The sequence below is a fragment of the Hemitrygon akajei genome, unplaced genomic scaffold (assembly GCF_048418815.1).
Source record: "Hemitrygon akajei unplaced genomic scaffold, sHemAka1.3 Scf000074, whole genome shotgun sequence".
Lineage (NCBI taxonomy): Eukaryota > Metazoa > Chordata > Chondrichthyes > Myliobatiformes > Dasyatidae > Hemitrygon > Hemitrygon akajei.
The window spans coordinates 618,050-636,146 of record NW_027331960.1 but is presented as its reverse complement, the minus strand read 5'-3'; the positions used below and the strand labels follow the sequence as shown (position 1 = coordinate 636,146).

The 18,097-nt window shown below is 44.4% G+C and overlaps 1 protein-coding gene and 1 long non-coding RNA gene across 2 annotated transcripts in view; one reads left to right on the top strand and one right to left on the bottom strand.

Annotated features, from left to right (window-relative positions):
* Positions 1 to 8,656, top strand: part of LOC140722301 (uncharacterized) — a 1,042,646-nt gene extending 1,033,990 nt beyond the window's left edge. The window contains exons 3-4 of the long non-coding RNA XR_012097576.1: positions 2,227 to 2,640; positions 8,498 to 8,656. This is a non-coding gene — a long non-coding RNA (uncharacterized lncRNA). The remainder of the gene's footprint in view (positions 1 to 2,226; positions 2,641 to 8,497) is intronic.
* The window catches only part of LOC140722306 (uncharacterized), a 532,443-nt gene that overhangs the window by 191,195 nt on the left and 323,151 nt on the right, over positions 1 to 18,097 (bottom strand). The gene's annotated exons all lie outside the window — the stretch shown is intronic.

Sequence of the window (18,097 nt, the reverse complement as noted above, 5' to 3'; positions counted from 1 at the left end):
TGAATCACTTAGCATTCAGGATGAGGTAGTAAATTGGATTAGAGATTGGCTTGCTGAAGAAGCCAGACACTGGGGTAGATTTTGCCCCTCTCACTGGAGACTTGTGGCTTTTAATGTAGTATGGTATTTGGAGCTGGGTCTGCTGTTGTTTCTGATCTGTACAAATAATCTGGATGATAATGTGTTAAGATTGTCAAAGCAAATTTGTGGATCACACCAAGATTTGGTACATAGTGGACAGCGGGAAACGTTATCAAAGCTCGCAAAGGGAGTTGTCCTAGTGATAATTGTGGCAGATGGAATTTAATGCTGACGATTGTGAGCTGCTTGGGAAGAGAAACTTAGTAGCACTCATAGAGAGCGCGGTAAGGCACAAGAATTGTGGGAAAACAGACAGATCTGGGAATATAGATCCATAATGCCATCAGTGATACAAAAGGATTTTAAGAGATCTTTTGACACATAAGCATTCATGAATTAAAGTATTGAATGCAGGAGTCTGTAGGTTGCACAAGAAATTGTTGAGGCTTAATTTTAGGTATTGTGTTCAGTTCGCAATACCTTTCTACAGGAGAGATATCAATGAGTTTGCAAGAGTGCAGACAGAATTATAAGTAGAATGCCTGAATCTGAGGACCTGATCTATAGGGAAAATTGAATGAATTAGTACGGTATTCCCCAGAGCATAGGGGGAAAATGGCAGATTGATTGAGGTGCACAATATTGTGAAGCGCAGACTTCGAGTAAATGCAAGCAGACTTTTCTACTGAGGTTGGGTGTGATAGAACTGGAAATTAAGCGTGGAAGTTGCAATGTGTAAAGGGAGCATGAGGGAGTTCTTCTTCAATCGGAGGGTGGTGAAATTGTGAAGAAAACTGTCAGTGGAATAGGTGAATTCAGGCATGATTTCAACATTTAAGGGCAATTTGGATACATTCATGGGTGAGAGGGTTATGGAGGGCGCTAATGCAGCATCAGTTGATAGGGCTAGGCAGAATAGGAAAGTTTAGGTGGGCTGCAATACCTGTTTATATGTTTATATATTCTATGACTATCGCATTTCAGGTACTTTCTGATATTTCAAAGAGAAAGATATTTGTAACTAATGCAGGAAAGCAGGATCACTGTATACGGGCATTACAGTGCTCATAGATGTGAGGGGACGAAAGGCCTGTTTCTGTGCTGTACAACTCTTGGTCTCTTCCAATGGGCAAACTGTCAGCCCTTTCTCCTAATATCACTCACCATGGTCCACCAATTTCCTATCTAAAAGGGAGGGAGATATTTCATAATTTTACAGCTAATAGCATTGTTCAAGAGAAATCCATTCTTCTGGTTCTGATGTTTCTTGTCAGTGTGACCTGAAAATTGGATTCCAGGCACATTCAGATGTTTATGCAGCAAGGAAACCTGTAATCCTTTTAATCCTTAATCCATACTTTCTCAATAAACCTTGCATGGGGTACCTTATCAAAGGCCTTGCTGAAATCCATATACACTACATCTATGGTTCTACCTTCATTACCTTCATTAACGTGCTTAGTCACAACCTCAAAATATTCAATCAGGCTCGTAAGGCAAGATGGGTCTTTGCCAAAGCCATACTGACTATTCCTAATCATATTATGATTCTTCAAATGTTCATAAATCCTGCCCCTTAGGATTTTCTACATCAACTTACCAACCACTGAAGTAAGACTCACTGGCCTATAATTTCCTGAGCTATCCCTTTAATGTTTTTTACCCTTTAATTTTGTTTGCTTCAGATGGAGGAAATGTTCCAGCCAATGAAGTCTGTCCTTGTAGTTCAGGCCTTTCGACAACATCCTTGTGAATCTTCTTACCAGGTGGCATTAGTAATATTTTATTAAGTCCTTCAGAGAATTCTGTTCCGTGCCCGGCTAAACAAAGGCAGATATCCTATTGAGAGTCCTCATTGCATGTACCTGTTTCTGCACCTTCAGGGATATCTGTGCCCCTACATCAATGCTTGAACTTCTGGAAGCGATTCAACAGGCACAGGATGGATACATCTCAAAGTAGAAGTATTTAACAGAGGGATGAGGCAAAACATAGGAGGGGCATATAATTTTGCAAAAAATACTGGGTGGTGAGAGGATTGGGAAGCTGTTAAAAACCAACAGGATAAAACTTCAAAGGTTCAAATTACATTCATTATTAAACCATTTTTTCCTATAAATAACCTTGTGATTTGTCTCCTCACAGGCAGCAACAATGCAAAGAAACTCAATATAACCCATTAACAAAGCAAATCATCAAACGCGAAAACAAGGATATTGTGCTGACAAAGAAAGTAAGCAAATAAAATTCAGAATTGAAGTTCCCGAAAGCGAGTCGACAGCCACTAAGTCCCTTATCACTGCAGCAGATTCACCAGTCCACTAGCTTCAGACCAGCGCAAAGACGGTCAACCTCATGGAGCCCTGAGCAGAAACAGTCTGTCCCTCGCCTTCAGCTCCGATGACATGAACATTTAACCCTGGCACAGCACATAAATTGTCCAACTCCCCGGTCATTTCTCACCTTCGGTCCTGGACCCTGCTGCTTTGATCTCAGCCATCTGACTCCGCAATGTAACAAAGGAAAACTCAGTAAGGATGGAAAATAGGAAATATCAGGGTAAGCTAGCCAGAAACATAAAACACGAAACTAAACTTATAAAATATCCAGTATAGGAGAGGCAGGAACGGATAGCAGACCGCCTTACAATGGTGCTTCTGGAGGAATAATGCCGGTCAAAGAAATGGCAGACCAACTCAGTGACTATTTGCGTCTATGTTCCCTTTGAAAGACAGCAGCAGTATGTTTAAGAGTTGAGAGTCAAGAGGTATAATTGTGTGTAATTGCGATTACTAATGAGAAGGTGCTTGGTATACGGAATGTTTTCAGGGTAGATAAGTCATCCGCTCAAGATGGATTACTCACCAGAACTCTGAAGGAGGTAGCTGAGGCGATTCTGGAGGCATTAGTAATGATCGCTCAACAATCATAAAATTAAATTCCATAGAATGGAAATTTCATAGAAAACATACAGCACAATATAGGCCTTTCAGCCCACAAAGCTGTGCCAAACATGTCCCTACCTTACAACTATCTGGAATTTACTCATAACCCTCTATTTTTCCAAGCTCCATGCAGCCATCCAGTCTCTTTAAAGATCCAATCGTGGCCGCCTCCACTCCACTCACCACTCTCTGCGTTTATATATAAAAAAATACTTAACCCTGAAATTTCCTCTGTACCTACTTCCAAACACCTTAAAACTCTCATGCTAGCCATGTCAGCCCTGGAGAAAAGTCTCTGACTATCCTCTCACTATCTTGTACACCTCTATCAAGTCTCCTCTCATCCTCCGTTCTTCCAAGAAGAAAAGCCGAATTCACTCAACCTATTCTCATAGAGGGTGCTCCCCAATTCAGACAACATTCTTGTAAATCTCCTCTGCACTCGGTCTATGACGGGGTGTCAGAGGATTGGTGAACTGTTTATGTTCCTCCATTGTTTAAAACGGGTTCGAAGAGTAAACCTTGCAATTATCGTCAGTGGTGGGTAAATTAATGGAAAGTATTTTTTAGAGATGGTATATATAATTATCTGGATAGACAGGGTCTGATTAGTAACAGCCAACATGGATTTGTGCGTGGAAGTTCATGTTTCACAAATCTTATTGAATTTTTTGAAGAGGTTACTAGGAAAGTTGACGAGGGTAAAACAGTGGATGTGTCTATATGTACTTCAGTAAGGCTTTTGACAAGGTTCCACACGGAAGCATAGTTAGTAATGTTTAATCGTAATGTATCAATATTGAAGTAATAAAATGCATTGAACAGTGGCTGGATGGGAGATGCCAGAGAGTAGTGGTGGATAACCGTTTGTCAGGTTGGAGATCGGTGACTAGTGTTGTACCTCAGGGATCTGTACAGGGTCCAATGTTGTTTGTCATATACATTAATGATCTGGATGATGGGGTGGTAAATTGGATTAGTAAGTATGCAGATGATACCAAGATAGGTGGCGATGTGGATAATGAAGTAGGTTTTCAAAGCTTGCAGAGAGATTTAGGCCAGTTAGAAGAGTGGGCTGAAAGATGGCAGATGGAGTTTAATGTTGATAAGTGTGAGGTGCCTCATTTTGGAGGACTAATATAGGACATGCATGGTAAATGGTACGGCATCGAAGAATGCAGTAGAACAGAGTGATCAAGGAATAATGGTGCATAGTTCCCTGAAGGTGGAATCTCATGTGGATAGGGTGGTGAAGAAAGCTTTTGGTATGCTGGCCTTTATAAATCAGAACATTGAGTATAGGAGTTGGGATGTGATGTTAAAACTGTACAAGGCATCGGTGAGGCCAAATTTGGAGTATTGTGTACAGTCCTGGTCACGGAATTATAGGAACAATGTCAACAAATCAAAGATTTACTAGAATGTTACCTGTGTTTCAGCACCTAAGTTACAGAGAAATGTTGAACAAGTTAGGTCGTTATTCTTTGGAGAGTAGAAGGGTGACAGGGGACTTGATAGAGGTATTTAAAATTTTAAGGGGGATAGATAGTGTTGACGTAGATAGGCTTTTTTCCATTGAGAGTAAGGGAGATTTAAACAAGAGGAGATGAGTTGAGAGTTAAGGAGCAGAAGTTTAGGGGTAACACGAGGGGGAACTTCTTTACTCAGAGAGTAGTAGCTGTGTGGAACGAGCTTCCAGTAGAAGTGGTATAGGCAGGTTCAATTTTGTCATTTAAAGTAAATTTGGTTAGGTATATGGACAGGAAAGTTATGAGGGTTATGGGCTGAGTGCAGTTCGGTGGGAATAGGTGAGCGTAAGCGTTCTGCACGGACTAGAAGGGCCGAGGTGGCCTGTTTCCATGCTTTCATTGCTAAATGGTTGTAACATATGCCTCACTTTTTCCGTACTTTTCCCTGAGAAAATCTATTTCCAATTTATGGTTCCAAGTTGCTGCCTGATGTCCTCATAGTTCTCCTCGCTCCAACTAAACGTTTTCCAAACCTGTCTGTTCTTATCCCTCACCAATGCCATGGTAAAGGAGATAGAATTGTGATCACTATTTACAAAATGCTCTCCCACTCAAAGACCTGACACTTGACCAGGTTCATTTCCCAATACCAGATCAAGTACAGTCTTTCATCTTGTAGACTTGTCTACATACTGTGTCAAGAAATCTTCCTGAACACCTAACGAACTCCACCCCATCTAAACCCCTCACTCCAGGGAGATGCTAATCAATATTTGGGAAATTTAAATCTCCCACCAGAACAACCCTGTTATTATTACTCCTTTCCAGAATCTGCCTCCCTATCTGCTCCTCTATGTCCCTGTTACTATTGGGTGGTCTATAAAAACACCCAGTAGAGTTATTGACCCCTTTCTGTTCGTAACATTCACCCACAAAGACTCTGTAGACAACCTCTCCATGTCTTCCTCCTTTTCTGCAGCCGTGCCTCTATCTGTGATCAACAGTGCCACGCCCCTACCTCGTTTGCCTCCCTCCCTATCCTTTCTGAAACATCTAAAGCTATGCACTTTAATGCGCCATTCCTGCCCCTCCACCATCCAATTGTCTGTAATGGCCACATCATACTCTAAGTGCTGATCCACACTCTGAGCTCACCCGCTTTACTCATGATACTCCTCGCATTAAAATAGACACATCTCAAACCATCAAACTTTGCGCATCCCTTCTCTATCACCTTCCTATCTCCAATTTCGCAATATCTCCAAACTTGCTCCATTAGTGAGCCAACTTCCTTTTTCTCCGTCAGTTCAGTTCGGTCCCCCCCCCCCCCCCCCCAGCAATTCTAGTTTAAAGTCTCCTCAATAGCTTTAGCAAACCTTCCTGCCAGGATATTGGTCCCCTTTTGATTGTCGTGCAACCCGTCCATTTTATACATGTCACACCTGCGCCAGAAGAAGTTCCAATAATCAAGAAATCTGAAACCCTACCCCCTGCTCGAAACCTGCCACGCATTTACCCTCCACCTAATTCTATTCCTATACTCACTGTCGCGTGGCACAGGCAGTAATCCCGAGATTACTACCTTTAAGGTCCTGCTTCTCAATTTCTTTTCTAACTCCCTGTAGTCTTCTTTCAGGACATCCTTCCCCCTTTTTCTGCCTATGTCGTTGGTACCAAAATGTACCAAGACATCTGGCTGTTCTCCTTCCCACTTCAGAAACATCCCGGACCTTGGCACCTGGGAGGCAAATTACCATCCGCATTTCTTTCCTGCGTCCACAGAATAGCCTATCGGACCGGCTAACTATAGCGTCCCCTATCACTGCTGCCATCCTCTTCCTTTTCCTGCCCATCTGAGCCACAGGGCCTGACTCTGTGCCAAAGGTACGGCCACTGTTGCTTCCCCTAGGTAGGCTGCCCCACCCCCACCAACAGTACTCCAGCAGCAATAATTATTGTCAAGGGGACAGCCACCGTGTTACTCTGTTGAACCTGGTTCTTTCTTTTCCCTCTCCTGACTGTTACCCAGTTTTTTCTCCCCTGTGGTCCCGGGGTGACTACCTGTCGATAGCTCCTCTCCATCATCACCTGACCAGACGAAGGTCATCGAGCTGCGGGTCCGGTTCCCTAAGGCGGTGTCTAAGGAGCTGCAGCTCGACGCACCTGGTGCAGATGTGGCCGTCCGGGAGGCTGGGAGACTGTAGGACCTCCCACATCCGACACCGAGCACAGAAAACCGGCCTCACACACATACTCTCTGAGTTTATTTCAGCAGATAACCGGTTTGACCTCGACCCTTTGTCACTGAAGCCCCATTGAGCCAAAGCCGCCCTACTCTGTCGCCTGCTCCTCCGACGCCTGCTTTGTCTCGCTTTTAAAGTCTTCCCGCTGTTCTCACTAGCCGACCTCCACACGCTTGTGCAGTCGTACCCCATTCAAACTGCTGAAGAGGTAACAATAACCAAAAAAATAATCTGGCATTGTTTGAGTAGACTGAGAATGATAAATGGCCCTCCGATGGGAGGGAGGCATAAAAAGGAAATGATAGGTGTTAGCCTGTCCTTGAGTGCCTCAGCCAGAGTCCCGACCTTACCCCAATCCAAAATCTCTGGCAAGAACTGAGGATTGTTGTCCACTTGCGCTGCGCAGCTCACCTGGCACATCCTCGGCAATCTTGCAAGGAGTTGTGTAAAGCTGAAACAGACTTTTCCAAAAAGTACACCGGCTGTGAGAGATGATTCAACTAGGTATGAGTAAGGGGCCATGAACACTTTTGAACTGCTAACATTTCCGGTTTTGAATTTTCAGTTTATCATGCTTTACAATTTCCCCTGTTTGTTTTCCGGGGGCAGGGAGGGGGTGTCCACTATGTAAAAAACAAACAAACGACCATAAAATTCACGAATAAAAACTCTTGAGTTCAATTGATCAGACTCCCTGGTTGTAATACTGAATAATGTGAACAAGGGATTAGTGACTGAATATATTTTGGCGGATGCTCCAGTCTTCGAATTCGTCCCAGTGCCCCCACCTGGGATGCAGCAATATTTGCGTGGAAGAAAAGCCTGATAATCTACTCCCTATTTTGCTACGGAAACCCCATGGACATCTGCACTATCCATCGGTTTGTCATATCGACCTCGACTGGATAGCAGTCAACAACATCAAAAGTTCCTTATGCATTCTTTTTCATTGCAGTCTACAGGTGCACATCTCTCATTACCCAATGTTCCCAGATCTTGCAACCCTGTTTTTACTACCCCCAGAGACAGTTTGAATTCAAAACCACTTGGCTTCAAATAACTCTCAGAGATCTGTTGTGTGCTTACCCCGTCACAGTTTGCACCCGATTTGTACTCTCCCCAGATCCTGCCTAAAGTAAGGCTCACTAGCCTGCAACACAGACACCAGTCTGAAGGAACTCAGGAAGCATTGTTTGAAAGGAGTCAACAGTCCTAGTTTCGGGCTGAGAAGATGCTATCAGCACTGGAACAAATATGGTGCAGGGACGTGAGGAAGGAGTACAAGGCGCAAGATGTTCATTAGTTTGTCCTGAGTTTGCAAAATCCCCTAAGATTACGTCCTTCTTTGGGGATGACTGTAATCAAAACTCTTCTCCCACTGAAATTCATGAATTATAAGGCTTATGCCCCACTGCAAAGTTTCTTAAGTGTCCCGAATTCATCTGCTTCTACCTCAACCCCGAGGAAATTCCACATGTTTCGCGACATATGACTTGCATTCAATACTTTCTTCCAACCACTTTGAAATTATCCCCCTTGCTTCAGCCACCTCCCTCCCTGGGAAATATCTCTGGCTGTTCACTCGATTTATCTGCTATAATGTTGTATACCTCTTTCAGGCACTTCTCATCCTGCTTCCCTGCAAAGAGAAGATCCCTATGTTATTCAAATTACCCTCACTGGACATGGTTAAAGTAAATTTGTTGTCGAAGTTCATATGTGCCAACATTTACCAACCTCATATTTATTGTCTTGCAAGCATACACAGTAAATACGAAGAAACACAATGGAATCAATGAAAAACAGTTCACAACAAAGGCGGACAAAACGTCAAAGCACAAAACACGACAATGGCAATGAATTGTACAAATAAAAAACATACATAACAGTAAATATGAAATAAATGTCCATAACTGCAGTGGTAGAATACTTGATGTAGGTTCTTTATAAACCAACTGGACTTATCCCCTTTGCCTCGAGAGCCTGATCATTTAGGAGGAGTAGCTATTCCATAACCCGTTGCCGTGAGACCGGGCGCTCCTGTAATTTGTTCTTGCTGGCGCAGTCGAGATGCGAGCATCAACCGGAAAATGGGGGTCCTTGATGTTAAATGCTGTGTTCCTGCGTCCTCTCTCCTTGTAGAGGTTCTCAGTGGTGGGAAGAGCTGTGCCTGTGATGCCATGAATTGCAGTCCAGTGTCAGGGTTGAACAGACCTCTGTTCTTGAAGTTCTTGGGTTGCACCAGTGTTTCCCGGTAGAGCACCGTGCTGGATGTACAAATGTCAGTGCGATCACTACACAGGTTTCAGAGTTCTATACGACTGTGCCCGAAAACTGAAGGTCTAGGTGTTGTAAAGTTCACTGTCTTGGTAAATTAACTGCTGACTATTCTTGTACAGGCTCGTAATCAGGTAATGTTTGTACCATAGTTACAACCTCCTCTTCCTCAGCATGTTGAGTTGCATCGGGGTTTGACCCTGCAGGACTGTGTTTGGTTTCTACTTGACCGCTTCCCTGATGTGCAGCACTGGGCAGTTGTGTAGCTGTACCTGGCAGTGTCCATGCAGTCCGGAGCTGGTTTGCAGGTCTTTGTTCTGCCAGTGTTGGTGGCTCGTGTACTCAGAGGGATGAGTACCGTCTCTGTTGGGTTATGTATAATGAGGTATTCCTCAAGCCTTTTTCTGTACAGAATATAAATGGTCCCAAAGAGCAGAGATGGGTTTGCTGGGACCTGTGATACATCATTTTGGTTCTATTTTTGAGAGCGTCAGGGTTGTCATAGACTGCAGAACAGAATGAGGGTTGTATTATTGTGAAATTTGTGGTCATTACAGGGATGCTACCAGTCTTCTATGACACCGGATAAAGACAGTTAAATGTTGGTATATAATAAGATTCTCAGCCGTTCCAGTACCGGTTCATGGTTGTGCATCTGTTTGATTGTACACCTGACCCCATTAAGAATGCGAACGATATTTGTAAAGGTCTGTTCCCTTACCATACAGTGCTAGATGTTGTCAATGCATGCAACCTTCCAGTATGACAGCCGTTATAGCAAAGATCTTTATCCTTAGAGTATGGAGCAAACGGCTGTAAGAATCAGTTATAACTGGTTGTTATAAAGGTCAGAGCTACAGCAAAAAAATTAAAAAACAATATATATATATACACACTGGGATTCTCTTGGTCTGTGTCAACAGTGTAATGTTTAGTTAGATGTCCCTCCTTGTATTAGAGTCTTTCCTGGCCAGTGTCGTCACTGGCCAGTGTTGCGCTCTGGCAGCTCTGTGTGCGTGGAATACAATGCCAGCATTTTGACAGCAGAGTGACCTTATTACACAAACTTGCCTTCTACACCCCGGTAGATGTGTTGTCTCCAGGAGACCATACTGAGATTTTGATATCATTAGTGAACAAGGTATCATTGTGGGATGGCACACCATTCAACCCAGAAAGTCTGTACTAGCTCTTGGTACAACGTTCCAATTGCCCTGTTCTCCACACTCTTCAAACAGCTCAGCAGTTGAATTCTCCCGAATGAACTGTCGTGTTCCACTTTGAACACCCTGATTGTTTGTTCCCACCACACGTATAGGCAGTTTTCCAGCTCAGAACCGCATGCAGCGTAGAACTAAGAATTTCATCACATGTGCCCTTTTGGACCTTTGCCCACTGGGCTTCAAATCATTGACCAATAAACTGTGAACGCACAACACAGAGAAAGTCCCCCCAGCTCACGATATGTGCGTTGACCATAATGAAACTTTTAACTGTATGTTTCCCTGCATGCATCGGTGTCTCCTCATGGACTAAATCCCCTGAAGGATTCAACCACCTTAATGCTCTTTGAACTAAATTCATCTCGTCCTTGGTGTCAACATATCCCCTCGAGATTCCACTCTCGCTCATGTTCCCTCCCTCGCCATCAATCCCCGATGTGTCATTTACTCTCTCTCGCTCGCTCAAAATAATTGTGTTTTTGTTCATTTGTAGCACAGTTAAAATTCTAGAATTGCGTTTCAATCTGCTGTAAAGGTCTGTCTCCTTATAGCAGACTGACGATAGTTATAAAGATCTGTACCCTTCCGGTATCATCCGAGATGTTGTCAAGCCCTGCACCTTTCAGTGTGACAGCGGCTGCAGCGAAGATGGACATTCTTACAGTACGGTGCCAGCTGGGCTAAATATCAGTTACAATCCTCCTGCTGGAAGATAGTTGACGGTGGTAGAGGTAAGGAGAACCCACAGGTAGACAAGGATGCGAATAAACGCGGGAACGAAAAGACCGATTTTGATGGGAGTAGGAGTGTTTGATACAAACGAAAATATACTCCCGGGTCACGCAGCGTAGACAATGCCGGGAAGCTGGGGTAACACGTCCGCCTGAAACTTCACTTTTAGGTGTGGTGAGGTACAAAGCACATTTCTGAGGAAAAGAGTAAACTTGCGAAGTTTGGTTCCGACCCCGTTCATTGGACTCTGAATTACTGTGAGTTGTTTTGTAGCAACTTCAGATTTTAACGTGTTTGCTTTATAACTCTATTTATCACACTGCTCCCATTTACTCACAAGTGGGGCCACGGAGTAGGGAGCATGACAGCAGCTGAATTGTAATACAAACAACATTTATTTCTAACTTTTAATGAGTTTCCAAATCTGCTTCACTGGATACTTGATCATATCCTTGAGTTCCTCCCGGAATTTGCTCTGAGTCAGGGCGTAAATACATGTGTTGGTGCAAGAACTGACAACCTGCAGCATAGACGATGTCAGTAACACGATGTAACCAGGATCCGTGACAGAATAAACAAACCTCATTGAAATCCGTTCATAGATATAAAATACCACCTGTGTTACCCAACACAATATGAAACTACCCGTTATGCTGAAGAGCAAAACGATGGATTTGCGTCGGTTCTCCATTTCCCGGTCCTTGTCATTCTCTCCATTCTTTTGTCCCCGGAGCCTCCTGCGGGCGCGACTGGCCTCTAGAATCCGCCGGACAGTCAGAATATTGAATAGCAAAATCAGAAAGAACGGGACACAAGGGGTTAAAATGCGGTGAAAAATCTCGAATGCCGCCCATGATGAAGAGTTTAGGAAGCTCTGTGTAAGGGCACAGTCCCAGGGAACACCATCAGTTATTACTTTGGGCTCGTATATAAAGCCCCAGGGAACACACTCCAAACAGGCCAGCACACTCACTGTCCCGATGACCACAGCCGCCGTTCTCTCGGTGCAATATTTTGTTTTCAGCTTCTCACAGCAAATAGCCATAAATCGATCGACGGTGAAAGCGACAGTCAGCCAGACAGAGGTCGCAGTGCTGGCAAAAGTTAACCATCGACAGAGTATGCACAAGGGAGTAAGGAAAAGGAATGATTGGAGTAAATAAAACCTAGCAGTCCACGTCAGCAGCGGATCGAAGGTAACGACCAGGAGATCAGCCGCGGCCATTCCCACCATGTAGCGAGTAACACATTTGGAGAGACCGCATTTCCCCCGGGACAGGATCACAATCGCCACCAAGTTCGCTGGAAGAGAGACAGGGAACAGCAAGCTGAGAAAATACAGAGCACAATTCAATACAGTTTTTGCTGGAGATCCTGCAATACTTGCACATTATTGTTGCATTTAGCGGTGGAAGAGTCGAGAGAAGGTGCACCGACGTCGTAGAGAGAAAAAAAAAACAAAGTATCCCCTAAACTTGTCCATGTGGTCTGAATACAGATTAATATCCTGATGACTGAAACGTGAAGTGGGGGCGGAACGCTAAAACCGGATAGCTGCCTCCTCGGATTCAATACGTCATTTTCTACCCGCGGGGTGCTACAGTCATCAGCTTCCGTGGCGCTCCCCGCCAGCGATAGAACACCGGAACACGGAACAGAAACAGGAAATGCTGGAATACAGAATAACTGGGAAAGCATATAACGCGTCTCGTCTCAGAACTGTTGTGCTTCTGTTCAAGTTTCTTGGGATATGGCATTCGCCGTGTATGGTTCCTAATCCTGCAGTTGCCACCTCACTGACTTAACAACAGACATAGTCTGATTCCAACAGATACTGCGCAATCAGTAACAACCCCATAGACAGAAATGACGCCTCCCGCTGAGTGCATTACATGGAAGCAGAGAAGAGGAATTCTCCGGCCAGCAGCAAGCTCGTTACCGTAGTTAGATGTCTGTAACCGTGTCAGATGTTGATGTAATACAACACAATTTCGCACAACTGACAACTATGAAACAACACGTCTGCTGTGATATTTGGCGCAGCAACGGCTTCATTGTGTTGTCCATCAACGGCTTCACGTTCAGTCACAGCGCACACAGTTATTAAAAAACCTCACGTTTCAAGCTACACATGGAACTCCTCACATTTGTTAAAGTGTGGTGGTTTGATTGTTACACCTACCTCAGACAATCGCTCACATACAAATGCAGACGACCAATGGTATAACCTCCGCGGGTTGTATTCACATAATATTTGCAAATGCAGAACAGCTGCTGCAAACCAAAAGCACAGAGACCCCGAACATCACTTTATTGAACGCAAACGACTGCAAAAGCGCTGCCTAACGTTTTGAATTCCATAGTGTTGTTTAAATCCCTGCAATTCTGCACGTTCTGTCTTCAGTTCCAGTTCCCAAAATCCTCCGTACCTGAATTTCCATTCCGTTCCTGAAGATCGGAATTCTGGAAACGGACATGTGGCAGTGCAGACCAGCGATAAACAAATGACAAGACTGGAACTAAGCTTCGTATCCCACCGACGGCAGCTGACATTGGGCTTACCGGGAATTCCAAAGGCTGAAATAAGAGGATAGAACACTTTTTCTAGCTGCGAGAAGGCAGGATTCTCCATGTCAGAAGATCTGTGACTTTTGTCGACCCTGTGTTCACAGTTCTGGCAGACACTGAGTTCATGCATTCCAAACAGCCATGATTTATACAGAGGATCCGTCGCTGGAGATACGGTTGTACCCCTGACTAACGTTCTTACTTACAGTAGCTTGAACAAACAGTTTAGTTATACACCATCGACTCTGATGTAAATATTGGGCTGATTAAAGATAAACACATCAAAATTCTTGAGTCAATACCTCAACAGTGACTCATCTGGTGGAAATAATGCCAGAGCTCTAATGATAAACACTGAACTTTGCCACTGATTAGTCACACTAATGATTTACTAACGTTACTATTGGCTAATTGTTCATCTGTAAACAGAGTTCATCAATAGCGTCCGACCCCTAACTTCTGTCAGTGTGGTTCCCATTCTGAACTGTCCTTCAGTCCCTCAGCCCCTTGACACTATACACTCACACACAGAGAGAAATGTAGACATTGCGAGGAATTATGTCAATCTGCAAAGGAATGGGCAGATCAGTTAAATAACAGAAAACAATAGTCTAAAATGTGAGAGGAATAGATACAGGATGTCTGGAGATGAATAACAAGCGTCAGTTAGAGTGTTGAAAAGTGTGAAGGAGAGAGAAGGAGCGAATAAGACAGGCAGATCCCTCCCCTTCAGTGACCATGGAGTTTCCTTCCACCCACACGTACATCAACTCCTGTCAAGGCAGAAGGTTCAGACCAGCCGCTCCACACTATTGTAGAGCTCAGCTCGCAAAACCAGTAGTTGGAACTTTGCAGAGAGTGTTTTGGGATGCAGACTGAAGTGGATGAGTGAGGATGTGGCAGATGGTCAGAGTGTGGGGAAATGTGGCGCCATCCATTCCGAGAGAGACAACCAGGAAAAAGACATTTTTACATGGCGACAGACGTGACTGTCCAGAGGGACCTGAGGATGCTGGTGAACAAATCTCTGAGCGTTACCGTGAAGATACATCATGTAATAAGCGAAATAAAGAGAATTCTGTGCCGTGATGCAGGAGGATTGGAGAAGAGGTGTAGAGGTGTCTTACTCGGAGATGTGTTATGGGCTCTGGTGAGAATACAGATTGAATCTTACTTACAGGCCTCGTCACACTTCCTCGGGCATGTTATCCCACCAGCAGTGGGAATGCAGAAACGATCCTCACACTGACTGGACTGGTTCCAGCGATGGCCGGCTCCCTGTGTGTGGGGAGAATGAGTGCATTGGGTGGAATTTAGAGGAGAACTGACGGATTATTTCAGAGTATTCAGAACAATTGCAGGGATGTCTTCAACGAATAAGAATTATATTATTATGGATCACAGCCACAGAAAGAAGGAACAGCTATTCAGGATGAGAGTCAAATAAATTTCCTTAGTCAGTGATTATTTGTCGAGGTAGAACATCTACCAGTGCAGAACAATAAGAGTCCCTCGAATCTGTGTGGTTTTGCTGACATAATTGACCATAAGGCGATAAGATATAGGAGCAGAAGTAGGCCATTCGCCAATGAAACATAGGCTGATCCAATTATTTGGAATGTTATATGAGATTCCACCCCCCACCCCACACTTCCACACTTCCTCCTGAATTCCAGGGAATACAGCCCAAGAGCTGCCTGACGTTCCTCATACGGTAACCCTCTCATTCCTGGAATCATTCTCGTGAATCTTCTCTGAACCTTCTCCAATGTCAGTTTGTCCCTTCTAAAATAAGGAGTACTGCACAAATCACTGCAAGTGTGGTTTCACAAATGCCTTACAGAGCCTCAACATCACATCCCTGCTCTTTTATTTTTACCTCTAGAAATGAATGTCAACATTGCATTCGTCTTCTCACCACCGACTTAACCTGGATTTTAACCCTTAGGGTATCCTGCACGAGGACTCCCAAGTGGCTGTGTACTTCTGCATTTGGAATTCTCTCCCCATCTAAATAATAGTCTACCCAGTTATTTATTTCACCACAGTGCAAGACCATACACTTTCCAATATTTTATTTCATTTGGACTTCTTTACCCATTCCCCTAAACTATCTAAGTTTCTCTGCAGGCTCTCGAAATACTGCCGTTGGAGAGGGTTCGGAGAAGATTCAGGAGAATGATTCCAGTAATGAGAGGGTTACCGTTTGAGGAACGTCTGGCAGCTCTTGGGCTGCATTCCCTGGAGTTCAGAAGAATGAGGGACATCTCCTATAAACATTCCAAATAATTGGATCATCCCATGTTTGATGTTTCCCCAACAGTACCTGCCCCTTCACCGTTCGTTGTATCATCGGCATATTTAGCTACAAATCTATTAGTCCCATAGTCCAAATCATCGGAAAAAGCAGCGGTCCCAACACCGAGCCCCGTGGAACTCCACTTCTTTGCCCATTCCCCTAAACTATCTAAGTCTCTCTGCAGGCTGTCTTATTCCTCAACACTGCCTGCTCCTCCATCTATCTCTGTACCATCGGCGAATTTAGCTATAAATCTCATTGTCAGTGCCTGGAAGGTTATGGCAGGGAGATTTTCTCCCGTTTGCTGCCTGATATCGGGACGATTGGAGTCGATCGGGACTTGAGACTTAACCACGCCCATGTCTGAGTCTATCGACTTTACGGTATTGTTTGCACTGCTGTAACTATATGTTATAATGATGGTTTTGTCAGTGTGAGTCTTGGTTTGTCCTTTTTTTATTTTGTGATATCACTCAGGAGGAACATTGTATCATTTCTAAATGCATGCATTTCTAATTGACAATAAGCGTATTCAATCCAATCCAATTAATCCCATAGTCCAAATCATTGGCATACATCATAAAAAGCAGCGGTTCCAACGCAGATCCCTGTGGAACTGCACTGGTAACCGGCAGACAGCCAGAATAGCATTCCTTTATTCCCACTCTCTGTTGTCTGCATATCAGCCAATGCTACACCCATGCTAGTACCTCTCCTTTAATTCCATGGGCTCTTACTTTGCTAAGCTGCGTCATGTTAAATGCCTTCTGAAAATCCAAGTACACCACACCTGCTGCATCTTCCTTGTCTACCCTGCTTGTAATTCCCTCAGAACATTGCAGAAGGATAGTCTGGCAGGATATTTCTGATGCTGACTTTGGCCGACGTTCTCATGTGCCTCTTTGAGCCAGTGATGGCTAATTAAACTAATCCACTTGTCTACACGTTGTCTGCATCACTCCATTTTCTGTGCGTTTGGTTGCCTGTGTAAGAGCCTCAGAAATGCCAGCGACACCACCCCAGATATGCATTCCAAACACCCACCAGTCTTTGTTTTTTTTTCTTTTAATTTCTTCCTGACCATGTCCTCTGAATGTTTTCCCCTCTCACCCTATCCACATGCCCTCTGGTTTTCGGTATTTTGATGCTCTGAGATAGATACTGGCTGTCTGCTCTGAATGCTCTGTCCCTCTGAATGTATTCCCCTCTCACCCTATCCACATGCCCTCTGGTTTACCGTATTCTGATGCTCTGAGATAGATACTGGCTGTCTGCTCTGAATGCTCTGTCCCTCTGAATGTTTTCCCCTCTCACCCTATCCACATGCCCTCTGGTTTTCGGTTTTCTGATGCTCTGAGATAGATACTGGCTGTCTGCTCTGAATGTTCTGTCCCTCTGAATGTTTTCCCCTCTCACCCTATCCACATGCCCTCTGGTTTTCCGTATTCTGATGCTCTGAGATAGATACTGGCTGTCTGCTCTGAATGCTCTGTCCCTCTGAATGTTTTCCCCTCTCACCCTATCCACATGCCCTCTGGTTTTCGGTATTCTGATGCTCTGAGATAGATACTGGCTGTCTGCTCTGAATGCTCTGTCCCTCTGAATGTTTTCCCCTCTCACCCTATCCACATGCCCTCTGGTTTTCCGTATTCTGATGCTCTGAGATAGATACTGGCTGTCTGCTCTGAATGCTCTGTCCCTCTGAATGTTTTCCCCTCTCACCCTATCCACATGCCCTCTGGTTTTCCGTATTCTGATGCTCTGAGATAGATACTGGCTGTCTGCTCTGAATGCTCTGTCCCTCTGAATGTTTTCCCCTCTCACCCTATCCACATGCCCTCTGGTTTTCCGTATTCTGATGCTCTGAGATAGATACTGGCTGTCTGCTCTGAATGCTCTGTCCCTCTGAATGTTTTCCCCTCTCACCCTATCCACATGCCCTCTGGTTTTCCGTATTCTGATGATCTGAGATAGATACTGGCTGTCTGCTCTGAATGCTCTGTCCCTCTGAATGTTTTCCCCTCTCACCCTATCCACATGCCCTCTGGTTTTCGGTATTCTGATGCTCTGAGATAGATACTGGCTGTCTGCTCTGAATGCTCTGTCCCTCTGAATGTTTTCCCCTCTCACCCTATCCACATGCCCTCTGGTTTTCGGTATTCTGATGCTCTGAGATAGATACTGGCTGTCTGCTCTGAATGCTCTGTCCCTCTGAATGTTTTCCCCTCTCACCCTATCCACATGCCCTCTGGTTTTCCGT